General features: G+C 33.3%; 1 protein-coding gene across 2 annotated transcripts in view; it reads left to right on the forward strand.

Moving 5' to 3' along the window:
- The first annotated feature begins 17,667 nt into the window (after positions 1–17,667).
- LOC145252677 (meiosis-specific with OB domain-containing protein-like) overlaps positions 17,668–20,879 on the forward strand; it is a 34,647-nt gene continuing 31,435 nt past the window's right edge. Inside the window, exon 1 of one of the 2 annotated variants that reach the window (XM_080112493.1) lies at positions 17,668–18,285. The gene's annotated coding sequence lies outside the window, so the exon portion shown is untranslated. The remainder of the gene's footprint in view (positions 18,286–20,879) is intronic. The other variant, XM_080112492.1, reaches the window with a different exon arrangement.

A 20,879-nucleotide genomic window follows, 5' to 3' on the forward strand; every position in this document is an offset into this window, starting at 1 on the left:
ACTTCCATTATTCAGGTGCGATATAAAGTTTGTCGATAACAACCAAGAAGTTCGAGATCGAACTAACAGGTAGTATCGTCAACAATCTACAAACGAGTCTAGGCTGATTGGGACAAACCCTAAGATTGGCCTCAAAGAAAAATGCCAACCAAGTGCTCCAAGGAAACCCTGATGAAAAAAGGAGAGGAAGACCAAAAAATGAACTGGAAACAGACAAGAGAGACTTGATTGCAAAGAGAAGAACTTGAAGATACGCTGTGGATCTGGCTTTAAAACAGAAAAAAAAAATGGTGTGCTTTAACTGCTTTATGCGTCGCATGAGGCGAGAGTTCTTAAGTCTAAGTCTAAGGAGCAGGGATTCTATGATTGAATATTACAAAATATGGAAAAATATTTAGATCTCATTTTAACTATATATATATATATATATATATATATATATATATATATATATATATATATATATATATATATATATATATATATATATATATATATATATATAATAAACTAACTTTTTGGAGTTTGAATTCATAATTTTGAAACGTAATTTCCCATTTTTCTAATGATCACTTCTCTTAAATTATATTTCCGAATTCTTCTAGTGACCACTTTTTATCTTAATATTTTGGATATGCTCGCAGATATCGATTTTTCGAACCGATTATTAACATTTGAGGTACTTTTGAGGATTGGTACACCCGGTTACATTGCATTGCGCTACGTCTTTGGGACCTCCGCGGATCTATTCCAGGCAAATGCAATATGCGTGACGATTATTTTACCTGGGAATTTTACATTGCAGTCGATCTTCAAAGCGCTTTCTGACCATTTAATGAACTCTGAGGTTCGATTGAGTATAACCTTACCTAAGATTCCTTCCACTAGAGTTTATTTTCAAACCGATTTCTATTGGACTACTGTTATCCCACCTGGATTTCTATTGAGGATTAGCTCACCGTAAATTTATTGGTTTGGAGTTTATTTTCGAATCAACCTCTGTTGGACTATTGTAATCACATCCTGATTACTTTTCCAAAGACTTTAGTTAGACTATTTATTTTGTTTTAAATTTTTCTTTTGTTTTTTTTTTCTACTGAAAATTTCATTTTTCTTTCTCTCAACCCATTTTTTTATATGTTTCCCTATTTTACTTCCACTTTCATATTTTCTTCTCTATTCCCAGTTATCTACTCTCTCACACACACCAAAATTCCTCTTTTTCGGCCTCATCTATTTTAATTGTCCCTATTAATTCACTCCATATTTTTTTAAATTTTTAATGTAAATAGTCTCAAGCTGGTTTTATCTTTACATTCCCGTATCGTGTTGCCGGTTTTTCTCTTTTTCTGATGAGAAAAATTCAGCTTCGAAATGCCATGTTCTTTTTTATTTTCCTCTTATTTTTATCATTATTTCGTAAATGATTTAATAATATTCTATGTAACTTTCATTTCTCATCTCATCTCTCTCTCTCTCTCATCTCTCTCTCTCTCTCTCTCTCTCTCTCTATATATATATATATATATATATATATATATATATATATATATATATATATATATAATCACTAGTAACATTCCAAAGTCGAAGATGTATTTATTTCGCACTCATAGTATGTTGTTGTTGTTGTTGTTGTTGTTGTTGTTGTGTGTGTGTGTGTGTGTGTGTGTGTGTGTGTGTGTGTGTGTGTGTGTGTGTGTGTGTGTGTGTGTGTGTGTGCATCTTACACGTGTTTCGTTGAATGGTGGAACCTGACAAAACAACTCATCAGAGACAGATTTATGTTCCTCGGAAAAAATACAGAATAAAAATTATATGGCAATTTATTATCTATTTTATTATTTACGGCAATTTTGAGGAGTTAAGAAATGTTATTTATATGGTTTAGCAGTAGCTGATTGGATTTCTTAGTAAAATTAGTTTCGTAAATGTTCAGTTACGAAATCTTTGACGAGCAAATTTAGTCTTATTAAATTTTAGCTTTTTTATTAATAGTTTACGAATAACATCTCCTATAGTTTATGAATAATTTTTTCTCCTTCGTTTTTAATATAAATACAGAAAATTCAGAAGTATGATCAATATTGGATAGATTCAAACATACCGCTATAAAACTTAACGTTTCCTCGCGGACTCTGAATTCTAACGAGTTTTTTTTTTCTTTGGAAGAGTGCTAACATATTCTATAATAAGTAAGATCTTTTTGCTTTTATGATGTTTAAAGATTTCTTGGGTTTGTATTACTGTACACATAGATTCGAAAAAGTTGTCAAAAAACAAATATATAACAAATAAATGTTATCAAATGCAAGATAAGTTACTTTTCTACCAAACTGGATATAATTTTCGTGTTTTTATCCAATGTAACATGTTTATTCAGCTCGAAAAGCATACAGTGTTTACCGATGTATTGGAAAATTCAAAATGGCGCCCGATTCTCTCTTTAACACGGTAAGTTCGGGAAAAGGTGTTATAAATAATAAACTAGACAAAATACTGTTAGAAACTCGCTCAATATATATTACCGTGACATAGGTTGACATATATTCGGTGTTTTTTAATAGTATTTTGTCTAGTTTATTATTATTTATTTGTTATATATTTGTTTTTTGACAACTTTTTCGAATCTATGTGTACAGTAATACAAACCCGATTTCTTTATCTTTTTACTAATATTCATCCTTTTTAATCTAAGGGAAAAATCTACAACTGTTTTTCCGAGGAACATGAATCTGTTTTTGATAAGTTTGTGAGTTTCCACAGTTCAACAAAACACGTGAAATACACACCATATTAAAAATAAAACAATATGAGTGCGAAATAAGTACATCGTTGGCTTTGAAATGTTTACTAGTTATATATATATGCTCCGAAAGTAGAAATTCATTTTTATTGAGCTTAATTATTCGTGGTAATTTGAAAAAAAATTATTGAACATATACATTAAAAGTATAATTTTTTTATAAGCAAACGTATATATATATATATATATATATATATATATATATATATATATATATATATATATATATATTACCGTTTTTAATCTGCTTAATTACACATGTTTCCAATAGAAAAATTATATATCTATCTAAAGTAATAACTATGTAATTTCAAAATTATTGGTGTGTGTGTGTGTGTGTGTGTGTGTGTGTGTGTGTGTGTGTGTGTGTGTGTGTGTGCGTGCGTGCGTGCGTGCGTGCGTGCGTGTGTGTGTGTGTGTGTGTGTGTGTGTGTGTGTGTGTGTGTGTGTTAGAACGATTAATTGGGATTGAGAATCGGAAAAATCAAATAGATCAAAGCGGAAAAATCGTAACTTGTTGGTGTATCGGAATCGATGTTGGAATCGGATTTTTTTTACTTATTACTTATTTCCCGATGCCAAAAATGATTCTCGTTGTTTGTTTTTTTAAATCTAATTTTCCATTGCTGGTACTAATGATAAAATGATAAGTATTTATTAATTTTGAACTACCAGTGAAACTAACATTTATAGATCATCCCAACTCCACCCCACAAATGTATTTTTACGTTTGCAAAAATATATGCACATATACCACGTGTTTTTTATGATTACATGGGATTTTTTTTCAAATCTCAATAGGTAAATATTTATTTTGTAAAATTCAACTCCAAATCAGTAATTGTAACAGAATCAGAAATTTAGCAAAGAATTGATAATTGCATTGGAATCAGGAAAAAGTTTGGAATCGTCTCATCTCTAGTATTTAGGTTAGGTTAATCTTATCCATCAAAATAATGAGTTGCTCAGTGCCAAGTTCAGCCAATCTTTTATTCTACTAAAGCTGGCAAACTTGACTATGAATTGAGATCTAATGGCTATTATGCTGGCCATTACATCTTAATTCATAACCTTATATTTTATAATTAAACGAAACGAAGTTAGAACAAATTAACATACATATACTTTTGGAAAATATTAGCAAGGTTTCATATGACTAATTACAAATTCAGGACATAATTATGAATAATTACACTGCAGGATCCTAGTTTTTTGGATGAACCTTCTCAAGTTATAATAGCACCTTCTTGGCTATAGTTCCTTATAGCGAAGTTATCTATAAGGTCAGTATCATTGCAAACCCAAACTTTAAGAACCGATATTTAAGACGAAACAAGTTTTTTCTCCTTTATTTTTTATTCATTTTTTTTATTATTTTGCTTTTTTATACGAACAAACTTGAGATTATGTTTTAAAGTAGATATCACATACTTGTCTTTGTATCTGTGTGATATTTAATGGTTATTTCTTAAGGTGTGTTTTTCTCTAATCAACTAACACATTCATTTTTTTATAATCAAATTCAATAAAAGATGTATTTGCATTTACTAAAATTTGTGATTTTGTCAATCTGTTATATTTTGTTTTCTCACTTATCTGCTTTATTGGCAAATGGCTTTGGTGAGACTAGGTATGTCTAATGTCAGCGTTTTACAGGCTGTCATAAAGTTTGATCCAGGTGAGTTGAAGAACGAACAGCCAATTTTAGAGAAATCTTAATCACACGATGTGTGGGTGTACTTTGTCCATAAAAATATGTGCACTACATAGGACAGAAAAAAAGGATATAGATTTGTGGTTCATATATTTTACTAATCATTATAATCTCCCCCAATATTCTTGTTTCAACTTTCCTCTTATTTTCTATGATTGATCTCACAAGACTGAACTAAATCAGAAATATCGGAACATCTTGAGATATCGGAATCGGAAATGTTTTATCTATTTCCTGATGTCAAAAACGATTCTTTTGGTTGTTTTTATTTAAAATACAAATTTAATGTCATTTATGATGTGTTTTTTCTAATTATCAGTAACTAATATATATATCTATACATGTGTGTGTGTGTGTGTGTGTGATTATCTTTTTATCAGTGAATGACCTCAGTGAGCCTAGACAGCTCTGAATGTCAGCGTTTTAAATGATGTTAAATTTTTTTTATCCCCGTTGCAGAATAAACAGTTGATTTTTAGATGTGATTAATCTCACAAGTACTGTAGGGACTTTTTAGAAGTGATACCAGTTGGCTTTTCTGATTAACACTCAACATTTGCAAAATTCATCAGATCGACATTTTTCTTCTCCAAAAGATTAAATAAGATTGACCCTCTGCTAGTTTACAGTTAATCTCCTGTTCACCTATCATTCTCAACGTGTATTCATCATTAATTACTTTGCTGGGAGTCATAGGTATAAGATATCAACGCACTGCTCCCTATTCAGCTTAAAATCATGATACTATGTCTTCATTGTGAAGCAAGGAGAAAAGTCTCCTGAAGTTTTCACCAAATGATCATAAATTTCTTCTGAGTTAATGTTTTTTTAAATTGTGTTTTTCATAAAATAATTTGCCATTGAACAGCATCCAGAATGCTTCATTTTCAGAAATATTTTTTATGATATTCCATGTTTATAAAAATGCTGTGACTTTAAAAAATCAATAATAAATAAGACAACATGGCGGTATATTTACAAACATGTGTAAATATGTGTAAGACGTAAAGAATAGTATGTTATATAAAGACTGCTCCGAGATTACAACATCCTTTATGATAAGCTCCTATATACATAATGTTTAGAAGAGACCATATCATCACAAAATAGGGTTGATCACCATCACACCATAATAGCCCTCTTTTTAGCTTTGCTCTATATGAAGTCAATATGTTTTCCTTTAAGGATTTATTACAATCAAATCCGTAATCTTATATTTTCTTTTGATCTTGCTGTTCAGAATTTATGGAATTGGTATATTAAATCGGTGTTACAGACTGGTCTGCAAGGAAATAATCCAGCGTATGAAAAGGTTGAGCCAAAAATACAAAACAAAACAAACAACAACTGATTTGACCAGTAATCTAAAATATAATTAAAATGTATTAATAAAAATAATCATTGCAATCTCTTAAATGTTTATAAATCTTTTTTGCCATAAGGTTCAAAGGTCATAAAAAGAAATTAAATTTAAATGTGAACTTTTTTCTTTGATCATCATTATCATCTCAGATCCATCCTTATCCCTTCCTCCCACATTCTTCTTGGCCTTCCTCTGTCAAACAAAGCTGTTCCCTTTACATCTACTAACTCAAGAACACTCATCCATTCTTTCAACATTGCCAACTAATGAAACCTCTTGTTCTCCACACCTTTTCTTATACTGTCCAGATTTAATCTTCCTCTGAAGATTTATGTCTGTCTTTAATACTCACATTACACATTCATCATATCATTCTCATTTAATTTCCCTCTATGCAACGCATGTCCTCAACCCTCACTGGCGAGATTTCATTTCAATACACTATCGTAATTCATCCACAATTATACATTTCACAATGGAAAAAGAACATAACAACAAATTATCATTCTTAGATGTGCTGATAACCTGCACTGGTCAGAGGTTTATGTCATCTGTATACTGAAAGCCATCTTTCATCGGACTGTACCTAAACTTTGACTCCCACCGTCCATGTAATGTAAAGAAAAGAATCGTCCGTTGTCTACAACACCAAGCAAAAACAATATGTAGCAACAACGGTGCGCATCAAGAAGAGATGAACAGTTTAAGAGAAACCCTCCACCGAAACAACTATCCAGAGAGCATGATATCAGCTCCAAGAAATCTGGACCAGACACAAAAGCACACCACTCAGAAACTCATCATAGTTTGTATACCATATATGAACGGTTTTAAAAAAAAAAGCCTGAAAAACTTCAACGAATATGTAATCCATATGATATCAGGACAGTATTCAGGAGTGATTCAACTCTCTGAAAACAGCATGTGAGAGTCAAGTCCCCTACAGCAAAAAGCCATGGTTTAGAACTGTGTGTATAAAATTCCATTTAAATGTGGAAAACTATACAAAGGTGAGACGTGTCGTTCATTAAAAGTATGGTTAGAAGAACACTGAAAAGCCATAGTATGTAGAGAGATTGAAAAATCAGGTATCTGGAAGGAAAAGGAAAACCATCTACTATTATGGGACAAAGTAAAAATTATAGACAGAGAGGAATGGTGGAGAGTAAGACGACTGAAAGAAGCAGTACATATGCTAGGGAATAACCAATTACCTAAAAACCTAGCATAGAATTTAATACAATATGGGAACCATTAATTATAAACAATAGATAATACATATAAATAATAAGTAAAGCATTACTATATATATATATATATATATATATATATATATATATATATATATATATAAGAGAGAAAACAGTTAATAAAACATGTTAAAAAACACTTTGAAAAAGAGTTAAAAACATATTTAATCTGAAAAGGAAACACTTGATAAGTGGATATTAATCTGCGGAGTTTCGAAGAAATACTTTCCTTCTCATCAAAGGGTAGGAATTAGCAAAATGCGGGATCGGATTTTGCATACAAAAGTATTTGATGAAACTGCAAGTAAGTCAAAGATCTTACTTGATAACAAAAAGTGAAGCAGAGGGAATATGGTGAAGAAAAAGGTGATTACACATGAATGGATAGTCTAGTGAACGTTAAATAATCCAATGACGGTAAAATCCAAAAATATAACTCCAAGAAAGTTAATTGAATTTTCATTTGCACAAGTAAAATCCAAGGAAATCACGTAATTGGAAGATGGTCCAAAATAATCCAAAAATTCACAAATATGTACAAGGAAAAGGGGAAAATTCCAATCTATATATATAAAAGCGAAAATGTATGTATGTATGTATGTATGTATGTATGTATGTATGTATGTATGTCTGCTAAAAACTTTTGACCGACGGAACAAAAATTCACAAACTTGGTATCATATTAAAGCCCCACCCTCCGGACGACAAATATCGAAAAATTATCCCAAAAGGACCATCAGAAGTGCGTCAACTGATCGATTTTCTGCAGGGGAGGGCCAAAAAAGTAACATTTTAATGTTAAACATTACATATTTTTAAATCGATTTATAACTGCCCAAAAAAATACGGGCGCCAACTCTTCTACATAAAGTATACACGGGGCCGTTTATTTTAGGTCAAATTGTATTTAAAACCCGCTGAGTCATGTCACGTGATCTTGATGTCAGCAAGCTCTAATGGCAGTCTGAATTTAATGTTTGTTGTTACCGGTAAAAAAATTTAACCCTCACACAAGCTAAACTATGAACTTCTACACTATGACAACGTTACCAAAGTTATTAGCACATTAAAAATACTTAGATACGATAGTTAAACGAAAAATAACAAGCCGAAAATGTGAAGTAAAAAAAAATACGCTTACAAAAAATATTAACGATCGAAGTTTTTACAAAAAAAAACAGCCAGACGCCATTTTCTTTTTTAGTAACAGTCTTTAGAGTAAGGAAGACGAAGTGAGAGAGAGAGAGAGAGAGAGAGAGAGAGAGATACACAAACGCAAACAGAGAGAGAGAGACAGATAGAGAGAGATGTCTAGACAGGAAACTAAATACTCAATTTAATAAACGCTAATGTGAAGTATAACAAAAAAAATAAAATACTGCTACGTCATCTCGTAACGCTCCCACGATGACCTCATTTAGTGGCTATCTGTCAATCAAACCTCTTTCACTCGCTTTATAAGCCTTATTTTAACACTATAATCAATTCCTCTTACTCTTGGCCTACACGGGTTAAGTGGTTGGAGTTTGTTTCACCTCCGCGTCAAGGCTCCCGGGTTCAATCCAGCCTCACGACCAAAACTATTTTTTTTTCTTTTACATCTTTAGACACGCGGGCAACGTTTCTTTATTTTTTTTACTTCGCTTATTCTTTAGTTTACTTCCCCCCCCCCTATACACACAGCGTTTTTTTTACGCTGTTTTTTTTTTTTTTTGGTTTTTCCGATTTTTTTAACATCGTTTCAGGGTTATTACTTATCCCCCCCATACACACAGCTACAAACACCCTGGCAACGCCGAGTACCACCCCCCTAGTAATATTAATAAAAGAAAAAGAAAATATGCTTTTCACACGGCTGCTGAAACATAATGTAAATAAGAAAGATCAGGGAAGAAGAAGAGGAAAAAAATAAATGGTGACAGAATTAAGTAGAAAAGCAAATGTCAAAATGACCCAGACAAAAAATGTTAAAAGGCGCGAAAAAAATATAGGGCAAAAAAATAGGTCAACTGAAATATACAGGTTATTACTTAAGAAAATCTCAGCAAGAGTTGTTAAAAGACACTAAATGGAAATAAATAAAAAATAAAGAATAAAAAATAAATAAATAAATAAAATATAAAATAAAATATTTTTAAAAAATTTAAGGGGAGAGGATGGCCGGTATCTGTAAAATTCAGGATAAAGCAAGTAAGTATGTAATAAATGCATATAGTAAAATATAAGGATATGAATGTGTGGTAGATTGATATATTAGATAGATAGAAATATTTAAAGATTAAAACGGAAATTGCAGATAAAAAATTGCAGATAAAAAAAACAAAAAAAACGGCCCAGCAAAGAAAAAATAAAGAATTAAAATAAAGGATTATTAAGTTTTCAAGTATTAAGAAAGTATGTAGAAAAAACGATAAAGTTAAAGAAAAATTATATATCTATCTGAAAGGTTAAAGTAATAACTATGTAATTTCAAAATTACCATAATTAAATTTGGACTTATGTTTACAGAAAGTGATCAGTTCATTTTTAGAATTTATTATATTGTTACTTTGAGGGGAAGTGATTATAGTTATAGCTTCGGTTATGCAGAGGCGACATGACTTAGAGGCTGGAGTATAAGACTTAACTTTTTTTATGATAGACCAAAGCTTATTGTTAAATTGTATAAGGGACTTTCTCGCTAGGAGAATTAATTTAAATAAAGAGTTCCACTCGAAATTCCATCCAAATTCTTGGGTTCAACAAAATACACCCGAAGAAGGTTGGAGGTTACATCGACCGAAACGTCGTGAAAATCGCACTCTAGATGAGAACATTAGTCCAATGAATCCAAATAATACAAATTTATTTTTAATTCATATTATTTCGATTATTTAGACTACGGTTCTCATCTTTTCATAACGTTTTGGGCAATGTAGCCTCTTCAGGTTATTGAACTTGGGAATCTGTACAGAATTTTGAACGGAATCATTTAATCCACGAGGGTAGCATGCTTTCGTTCCATCAGCCATGATCAAGTAGAAATCCTAAATAAATTGCAATTGCATGTTGCTTCAACCTCCAGAAAAATGTAACTTACGATTAAATTTTAACAAGTACTTTATCCATTACGCAGACAATTCTAGTATGAACTTTGGAAACCTTAAACTTTTTTTCTTTTTAGATGTACAACTACTATAAATCACTGCTTATTACTACAGAATCTATCTATATCTATATCTATATCTAGTTTTAATGTGGGGAAAATGCTGCTCTCAGAAAGGGACACTCTGGATAGGAACAAAAATAAAAATTGACAAAGTCTAGACTGATCTCACTATGATTGATCGAGGAGAGAAAAGGTGAAGTGTAGTATTAAAACAGATTAACATAACAATATATATATATATATATATATATATATATATATATATATATATATATATATTAAACTGACTCAAACTACATTATTGTCGTGACCCAAGGAAAGGATCATAAAGAAAGACTCAAACAACGGGTTTAGGTAGAAAAAATATATTGTACAAGAAAGGGAATACAGATTGTTAATCAAACAGTTTGTATCGGAATATTTCCCAACAAGAGTATTAGACTCAAGATTTTTATAATGATTAGAAGAGTCCATTATTAATGGATGGGTAAGTCTCCCATACCACTATGTTTTTTATTTTCCTTTTTTATTTTAAAACCAAAATCCTCTATTCGAGAGAATACCTTGTGGACATGTTCTCGATGTTGTTCTCTAATGCGATTGTGAAATCAAGGCTGCTCAACATAGTATCCATAATTTCGCTACCGTGACTCCAAAAGGTAACCTTTACAATTTGTATAACTCCTTATGGTGGTTAATACTTCAAACACATTCAACTTCATGCTATTTTCCTTGACTGGAATTTGAAAGTATTTGTCACTCAGATCGACTTTAAAGAAGATTTTTAGCTTTTTAGGGCTAGGAGGCTAGGAAGAGGATAATGGTAGTCTTTTAGTACTGAGTTCAAACAAGTGAAGAAGTCAGCACCAACACGGATTCCTTTCGACTTCTTTTTGACATAGATTATAGGGGTTGCCCAGTGACATAGATTATAGGGACTGCCCAGTGACTTTCAATGAGATGCTGGTTTTTATGAGTCTTTCAAGCTCCTTATTAATTTCTCCAATGAGGCAAATGGGACATTTATTTACTTATTTATTCATGTGAATACTAGTTGAATATTTGAGTTCGAATCTGGCTGACATTTTTGTGCATTTTCCCAGCACAGCTGAGAAAATTTCAGGGAAACTTTCTTTTAATTCTAATTTGAGAAATGTTGGGATTAAAAGTTTGGTGTTTTTACATATCACATTGAAGGCATCATTTTATGGTGGATTTTTAATGTGAGTCGAGTGTTGAAATGGAAAATAGTCATTTTGTTTAGTCAGCCATGTACAGTGCCAGCAAAAAAAAAAGTCCACACTTGTAATTTTTCAAAAACTGCAAATTTAAGCTAAATTTAATGTAAATGTTTAAACAACCTATACCTCATTTGATTCGCTTTTTATTCCCCTATAATTTTACCTGTTCATATTTGACTTTTAATTGAAATATTTTAGTGTTCACGTCAATTTTAAAAAATAACTTCAAATTGAGGAGGCAAAAAGAAAATCTGCAGCAACAAATTCGCTTAAAACCAGTTTAAATTATCGCCCCTAAATCAGTTTAAAATATCCACCAACAGGTAAGAAAGCATCTCTAATCGTAATTGTTGTTGTTCGAGGTTATACAACGTAAAATTTAGTCCATATGCCCCGACTTTCTCTTAGTGATCATCAGGAGCTCAATAATCTCCTCCTTTCTTGTTTATCCATTCGAGAAATCATCCGCAGATTGATGGTATGAAAGACTGTGCAAAAGCACCAAAACAGCGGCAGTGTTCGTGATGCCCCTAAATCTGATTGTACTAGAGTTACTTCTAAAAGGGAAGACAATGCTGTTAAGATCCACAGCCTAAGAAACAGATTTGAAAAGGCTCCCCAAATCCAACCAAAGTGCAATCTTGTTAAAAAGTGCTCTCTTTCTACTGTCAAGAACAGATTAAAGGAATTTAATTTGCGGGGATATATTGCAAGACGCAAGTCAATGATTTCTGTAAAGAACAGCAAGCTCCGTCTGGACTTCATCAGATGCAATGAAGATCATATTGGTCAAAAGTGCTTTTTAGCGACGAAAGCAAGTTCAATAGGCTAGACAATGATAGTAGGCAATGTGTCCGTAGGAGGAAAGGTGAAGAATTTAATCCTAGAAAGATGATGAGAAAATGGTACGAAAGACTGTGCAAAAGCACCAAAACAGCGGCAGTGTTCATGATGCCCCTAAATCTAACTCTAGTACGATCATCGTACTAGAGTTACTTCTAACAGGGAAGACAATGCTGTTAAGATCCACAGCCTAAGAAACAGACATGAAACCGCTCCCCAAATCCAACAACAGTGCCATCTTGTTAAAAAATGCTCTCTTTTTACTATGAAGAACAGATTAAAGGAATTTAATTTGCGAGGATATGTTGCAAGACGCAAGACAATGATTTCTGTAAAGAACAGAAAGCACCGTCTGGACTTCGTCAGATGCAATGAAGATCATAACTCTTCATAATGGCCTATTGGTGTATTTTAGCGATGAAAGTAAGTAGGCAGTAGGTCCATCGGAAGAAAGACAAAGAATTTAATCCTAGGTGCTCAGTTTCAAGGCTGCAAGGTGATAGTGGTTCAGTTTTGGTGTGGGGCATTATTAGTACAAATGGTTCAGGGCCTATAGTTCACTTGCAAGGTCAAATTAATTTGACCAAGTACATAATATGTTGACTGAGCATAATATGTTGACTGAGCATTTTCTACCTTACTTTGGTTGGAATTTGGATGATAATCCCATCTTTATGCAGAATACTTCTCCCATTCATGATATTCCGTGTTTGGATTAGCCTGCGCAATCTCCAGACCTCAATTCTATCGAAAATGTCAAGCAACAGCTACGCAATGATAAAATTTCAAATTTGGAAGAACTTTGGAAAAAAATTAAAGAAAAGTGGGATTCCCTTTCCTCGGAGTATTGCTGTGTCTAATTCAAGGAATTCCCAAAAGATTGCTGGCTGTCACATTGCAGAAGGACTATGCTACTAAATATTAACTAGTTCATTGTGTTCCTGTTGTATTTGTGTTGCATTAATGCCCTAAAGTTACATTTAAATAACAATTTTCTCTTGTGTGGACTTTCTTTTTACCTCCTCAATTTGAAGTTATTTTTTTAAATTGATGTGAACACTAGAATATTTCAATTAAAAGTCAAATATGAACAGGTAAAATTATAGAAGAATAAAAGATCAATCAAGGTATAGTTTGTTTAAACAGTTACATTAAATTTAGCTTAAATTTGCAGTTTTTGAAAAAATTACAAGTGCGAACTTTCTTTTTGTCGCCTGTGTAGGTAGATATCTGATGCATCTGGCTTGAAGTGCATAAGAAAAAGGAGGTGACCAAGTTCCAAATAAAATATCAAGATCTCTATTTTTTTTTTTTACTTACGTTCACATCTCAAGCTATATTACTTGTCATATACATACCTGCACACAAACATATGCGCCCACGTCCACACACGTACATATATTCACGTTTGCGTACATACACTCACATTCACGTGTATACACACACACGCTAACGTACACACATGTACTCACATACACGCACGCATGGACAACGTCACTTCCCCTTTCAAAGGAAATCCACACATGCGCAAAAGACAACCGGAAACAATTATAAAAGCAAGAGCAATAAGCAGCATCTTCCTTTTTCGGGGCGCCTACGCGCGTCACGTCCCCTGCTACTATGTAGGGGGCACGAGCTAACAGACAGTATGTACACTTTATACGTTTTCTATCTCCATAGCCTGAATTGACTTTTTCTCATTCTCTCTCTCTCTCTCAATCTCTCTCTATACTACAATACACTTTCCTCCTCACCAGCTAACAGCACGAGACGCACACCAAACTGGATTGACTTTCTTTCTTTCTCTCTCTACAGCAATAGACTTTCTCCTTCTCACCAGTAAATAGCAAGAGACGAACGCGGACATGAACATGTGTTGTACCCTTTTCTTTCATTTGTTTCTTCACAAAATAAATCCTAGTTCGTTTAATTCAAGTAAACGCATTGTTCGTTTCTTCCTCAAAGCAATTCATTTTTCCTTTCCCAATTCAAATCATTTCTCCTATCTTGTACGACTGGGGGATATGTATAATATATCCACCAGTCCACTACAATTTGGTGACCCTGACGTGATGATGAACACGCATTTCCTTCTATACACTAGACAGCTACAAAATGGTGACACCTGAACGTGAGATGAACACACATTTCATTCTAAACCATGACGAGACGTGAAACGAACAAGCATGGTGACCCTACCTTTTTGAAATTAATTGTTTTGAGCGAGACGCATATTTTATTTGATAAAGAAAAAAACGAACTTTTCAACAAAGAAAAACAAGTGAACTACTACCGACAGGAATAACTACTACAAACAACAATGACGAAACCCCCTCGTCAGACTCGGCAGAAAACAAACACGGAGCTGTCGACTTCATACCGAATTTTTTAAAAAATTTGAGCTCGACAAACATTTTTCACGGTTTCCTGACATTACCCTGCAACAAACGCAAGGAGCAAAATCACATAGGCCTATGCAATTCTCTCCCGCACAGCAGACGCAACAACAAAGAAACAATTACAGGACATCCCTATCAACACATAGGAAGAAGCTGAATCAACAATACGAGTTGAGATGCACCACACACGCTGATAAACTCACAACTTGGAAGTTTCGTTGACAGCCGGCAACCACTCTCACGAATGCACAAGTGCCCGTACAGACAATGTACACACTCTACCGTAGATTCACTTGCGAGGATACCGTCAACTTGACACACGACGTCGATAATGAAACAAAAATTTTCCTTCCAAACGAACAATTCACTTTACTGTCCAAGCAACTCATTGCACATGTCAGCACACCAAAAAAAACAAAAAAAACATCAAACAAATATCACCCTAAAAAAAGAGTAAACGCCTTTTCCACGCGTAAGTAAATACTTTTTTTACGAACACACTCGTCAGCAAAAAACAGGACAAAAAGTCAATTGCCAAAAACATTACTTACAAAAAAAAAATATATATATAAATATACATACACTGCATATATATTTTTTTTCCTAGGAAGGGGAGTATTGCGCGAGCCTTTTCTAGTCTCACACAAAAACATGCGTTCACATCTCAAGCTATATTACTTGTCATATACATACCTGCACACAAACATACGCACCCACGTCCACACACGTACATATATTCACGTTTGCATACATATACTCACATTCACGTGTATACACACACACGCTAACGTACACACATGTACTCACATACACGCACGCATGGACAACGTCACTTCCCTTTTCAAAGGAAATCCCCACATGCGCAAAAGACCACCGGAAACACCTATAAAAGCAAGAGACAAGCTGTTTCCAGCCCTTTTCCAACTCGCTTTCCGAGGTGAGTAGTCGGCGCACCAGCCGCCGCCGTTTCGGCAAGTGCACGCATGCACGTGCCTCACGCCACTTGCTACTATGTGGGACAAAAAGCCAACAGACAGTATGTATACTTTATACACTTTCTCTCTCCATGAACTGGATTGACATTCTCACTCTTTCTCGTGCCAGAGAACACCACCGCGTAGCTGACGGCTAACATGGCGCACAGTTTAACTGATGTCAGCCCTCTATCTTTTCTTTGTCTACACGCTGGACTATCATTCCCATTTTCCACTACATCACTCACTTCTCTTCCCCCGCGCGAACAAACGATAGTGACCCGAATGTGAGACGAACACACATTTCCTTTTTCCTTCTATACTACCAATCCCGCAACAAACGATGGTTACACCCGCGCGGACATGAACACATGTTATATCTAAAACATTCATTCTTTCAACAGTAAATAAACGACACGTTTATCTATTCCAGCAATTGAGTCTTTGTTTCCTTCATTCCATTCGTTTCATTATTTTTCTTTTGTAACGGGATTAGGATTTATATATCCTAGTCCTCTACATTACTAATGAAAAGCATTTTTTAATAATTTTTCAGCATGAACCTCTCTCCACATACCAAAAATTTTTTAAATGCTCAGAAGTTATCACTTGTGGCTTTGCCACAAAAACAATTTGGTTATTTGCTCTAAAAAAAGCTAAAGTGGCCTGGAGCTCATTAAATTTACATGCAAATGGAGCATTAAATTTACCTGCAAAACTAATTCCCAGTTATCCCCAAGTGTTTTTCCAACTTCCGGTTTCTGCTAACCGTTCTGCTTCACAATGAATGCCCTGGGAAAGTATCTTTTGGTTAATACTTACCAGTTTTAAAATAAGCAAATGAAGTTTATTGCTTTTCAGAATAACAGAATATTTTTTAACTGGTAAACATTAATCAGAAGGTATTCTCCCAGGGCATTCATCGTAATATCGAACGTTCAGCAGAAACCGGAAGTATAAAAAAACATGCGGAACTTGGAGATAACCGATCCCCTATTATAAATTCTGATATACTATATATTCTTCTTTCGTTTTTCACAATTCATGACATAAAAAATAAAGACATAAATAATTAAAGATAAATAATTTTAAAACTTAGACTTTCATGGGGGGGGTATATGAATCTACAAATCTAGCGATTATTTCTTTATTAAAATAGAAAAATAGCAAAACCTAAATAAAACTCTTCAAAATTACTTTCATTATAAATATTGGGTGCTAATGCAGAGAGTGATCCGCGCTATTTTTTAAAATCGTATTTCCAGGTTTAACTAGTTTTATGATATGTTTTTTTTAATTATTCAATTGTATGGTTAAAGTACAGAATAGGTACAAAACACCTTTCCCTCCCCATGTTAAGAATGGATTTTTAAATAATAACCTTATTATTTCAGCACGGATCACTCTCTGCATGAGTACCAAATATTGAAATACTTTTGAATTCGAAAATGATGCAATGTTCTACGCGTCGTCGTGTCGGTATTATTAAATCTTGTGCAGATTTTGAATCGGCTTTGCCCGACCTATGACGTACGTCCACCAGTCCAGTCAGTCCACCACTCCAACTCCACCCACCACCGCCAGATTATGTTGATCGTCGCCGATGATCAAGTTTTAACAACAGTACAAAACAGAAACCGTAAAATAAATGGAAATCGTAGGAATAATTTAAAAAAAAAAGCCTACCATAATTTTGTTTTATTATTTATTGAATGTTTCATCGTAAACATTTTTATGAGAGGGATGGGGGCTTACTACAACTGTTTTTATTTTGTATTTTTGTTTTCATGTTTGACAGATAATGTCTTTAACAAAAGTTGTTTTTGTTTTGTTTTGTTTTTCAAAACAAATTATGTTTTTTTTTTTAGGTCTTTGAAAGGTTTTTAAAAAGGTTCAAAGATGAAAAGGAAATTTTCATTTTCAAACAAGCATTTTTTTAATCAATTTTTTTGTTTTTTGTTTTGTTTTTATTGTCAAGAAAATTTTAAGAAAAGGTTTAGTGCATCGCTATCTACACCCGTCGGTTACAGAGACTTTCCTTGCAATGATGGATTTAATGCCACAATATGTAATGCAATTCTTTTTGAGATCAGATTAATTTCTTATTTTGAAAAAAAAAATCGTCTTCGGGCGTCTGCATATCTAACATTGGTAAATTCATAATGGTGTAACATCTAGTTTTATTTTATTTGTTTTTCTCCCAATATTTATCCGAAAGTCGTCTGCTCGTTGTCAGGCATTGTGATCGACGTCTTATGTCAGATTATAAGCAAACTCGAGCGGTTGACGTCATGTTCCGGGTATGGCCGAGCGCCGAGCCGGACGCTTGAATATATCTGGTTAAAAATCTGCCCAAGTACTTTAAAACAAAACATTGTTTATTTTAATTTCTGATTATTATACAATATTTATTTCAATAATATATCAAAAAATAGTTATTCAATATGAATTAATGATAAGTAGAAAAAAATCATAAAATACATTCATTAAAGCAGACGACAACGACAACGAATATCGTCGAAATTTAGCCTCTCCCTCATTGTGAATGTAAGTAATGTTTTTATCGAAGTTTTTATCAATAAACCAATATTTAGGTTATTTTAATGTGATTATATTTCTTGTTTGTTAAAATTTATTCATTAACTTCATTTTCAGGTTGTAACGCTCTTTTATCTTGACAATTATTTTCGACTAGAAAACTAAAATAAATATATTTTTTGTTTATGTTATCTCGTCTGCACGACTCCAGAAAATGACTAAAAATCGTCCGTATTTTTTTTAATATACATAAAAGATTTGTTTATGTAACAAATTATAAACATCAATGGATGCTTAAGCACTTATTGTACAACGCTATAGTATTTTCAAGTTAAATTCAAGTTTTATGATATCTTTTATTTATTAAATTATTTGGCGAAAGCAGAGAATAGTTAGAAAAACACCCTCCCCCTCCTCATATTAAGAATAACTTTCTAAATAATGACGTTATTATTTCAGCACGGTTTAATAAGTGTATAAGCAGCCATGAAAATATTTCACAAAAATGGTAGCATTTAAAGTGTAAAATTTTCTTCGATTAAACGATTGTTTAGATTTGAAAAGAAAAAAAAAAGAATTTAGGTCTTTTTAAAACACCTAAATTCTTTTTTTCTTTTTTTTTTTTTCAAATAAAACAATGTTTTATTTGAAAAGAAGAAATAACTTTTTAAACTGATTTTGTTAAGATAATGGCTGTTTAATCTCTGTTTAAAAATATTCGATATAAAACTTCCGAAAGTTAATATTTTAATGCAGGAAAATCTGATTAAAAAATAACTTTATATTCAACAGCTTTAAAATGCGTTCAAATTCTTTTTTTTTTTTCTTTTTTTTTTTTTTTTTTTGTTCAACTATTGACAAAATATTAAAATGACTGACTTGGTAGATTTAATTTCGAAATTAAATTATCAAATAGTTTGGGGTTTTTAAAAATATTTTACACTATTACCTTTTTTTTTTTTTTTTTTGCAATAAATAATTTATTTATAGTAAATAAAAAAAAAATGGTACTTATCTAGTTTATGACCCAATCTCCAATAACGTTGATTCGGAATCTTCCGGCAGGTTACGTAAGCGATCGGAAGATGCTGAAGCGGAGACTGTCAGACGATGTATTCAAAATGAGACATCCCCCTGTTCCATGGTGAGAATGGCGTTTTATTTAGAAAGCCATTCTTAATATGTAGAAAGGAGGGACGTTGACATAGCGTGTTAAAAATCATTTTCGATGCATTGAAACATGTCATCTTCTGACAGTTTTGTTTAGGTTTTGGAAGCATTTCTCACTCAGAAAGTTGGCAAGATGCTTGAAAAAGTGTTAGTTGGTAAGTCTGGAGAGTTTGGCGAATGAGGCAGAGTTTTGTATCTCAATAATCACTTCGGTATCTTCTAGCTTACGTAATCTGTTGAAGATTGGATGAACGTAAAGTTGCCGGAGTAAGACCAAAAAATAATATAAAATATGAATAAATTGAAAATGTAAACACGTTGCAGAATATAAAAGACAAAATCTCATCCAAAGTACAATGCTATTTCATTTCTTTTCAGGGTGAGCACACACGATATTTGCAAAACCTTTTATGTATATACTACAAAAAATCGCTCACTCATTAAGTAGAAGTTACATTGTTTAAATCAGTAAAAAGTGAGTGTGTAAAGCCAGTTAAATATAAAAAATAAAAAGACAAAATCCAAAATTTCTCTCTCTTCTTTTTATCTATCTATCTCTCTCCAAATTTTTCTTATAATAGAGTATTCCTATGGTTTTATTCTTGTTTTTCTTATTTTTGCCTGAGAGAGGAAGCAAGACTGATAGATACCATATGAAACAAGAGCAGACAGAAATGGTATGAGTGATGTATCATTGATGAGTTAATTTTAAAAAAAAATTTTTTTTATTACATTTTCACCCCAAACAAGGCAGATTGCCACTCAGGTGTAGGGGGCTACTATCAGGGTCAGCAACTACTGGGGCACTATGTAGGGATTTGGGCAGCAAGATGTCAGTTCACGTTGCACTTGAACTTCTGCATGTCAGTACAGTTAGGGAAGCAGGATCCTGGAATGGAATTCCAGAGTCTAGCGGTTCTGGGGAAGAAACTACTGGAGTAGAAAGATCTTTTACATCTAGGGATCTCTACTGTGTGGGGGTGGGATTTAGCTGCCTGTCGGGTTTGTCGAGGGTGTCTGCGTCGTGGGGGCACAAGTGTCTGCAGTTCGTCAGAGCATTCACCATTAAAATACTTGTAGAACAAGCAGAGGGATGCAATGTTTCGTCGATGGGACAGGGGCTGAAGCTTAGATGCCAGTTCAGGGCCTATCAGGTTGGCGACTCTTTTTTGAACCTTGTTTAGGAGTGAGAGACTAGTAGTAGACGCACCAGCCCAGATGTGACAACAATACTCCATACATGGGCGAATGGTGGCCTTATAGAGATACAGGATACTTTCAGGTGTCAGTAGTTTTCTAGCACGGTAGAGACAGCCTACCTTTTTTGCAGCGGCCCTGGCAATGTTTTCAATATAATTGTTCCAGCTCATGTTTCCTGTGAACGTTAGGCCAAGCAGTTTGAAAGATGTACTCTCAAACAGGGAGTCACTGGC

Source organism: Euprymna scolopes, chromosome 29 (assembly GCF_053919585.1).
Source record: "Euprymna scolopes isolate OS-2025 chromosome 29, ASM5391958v1, whole genome shotgun sequence".
Classification (NCBI taxonomy): Eukaryota; Metazoa; Mollusca; class Cephalopoda; order Sepiida; family Sepiolidae; genus Euprymna; species Euprymna scolopes.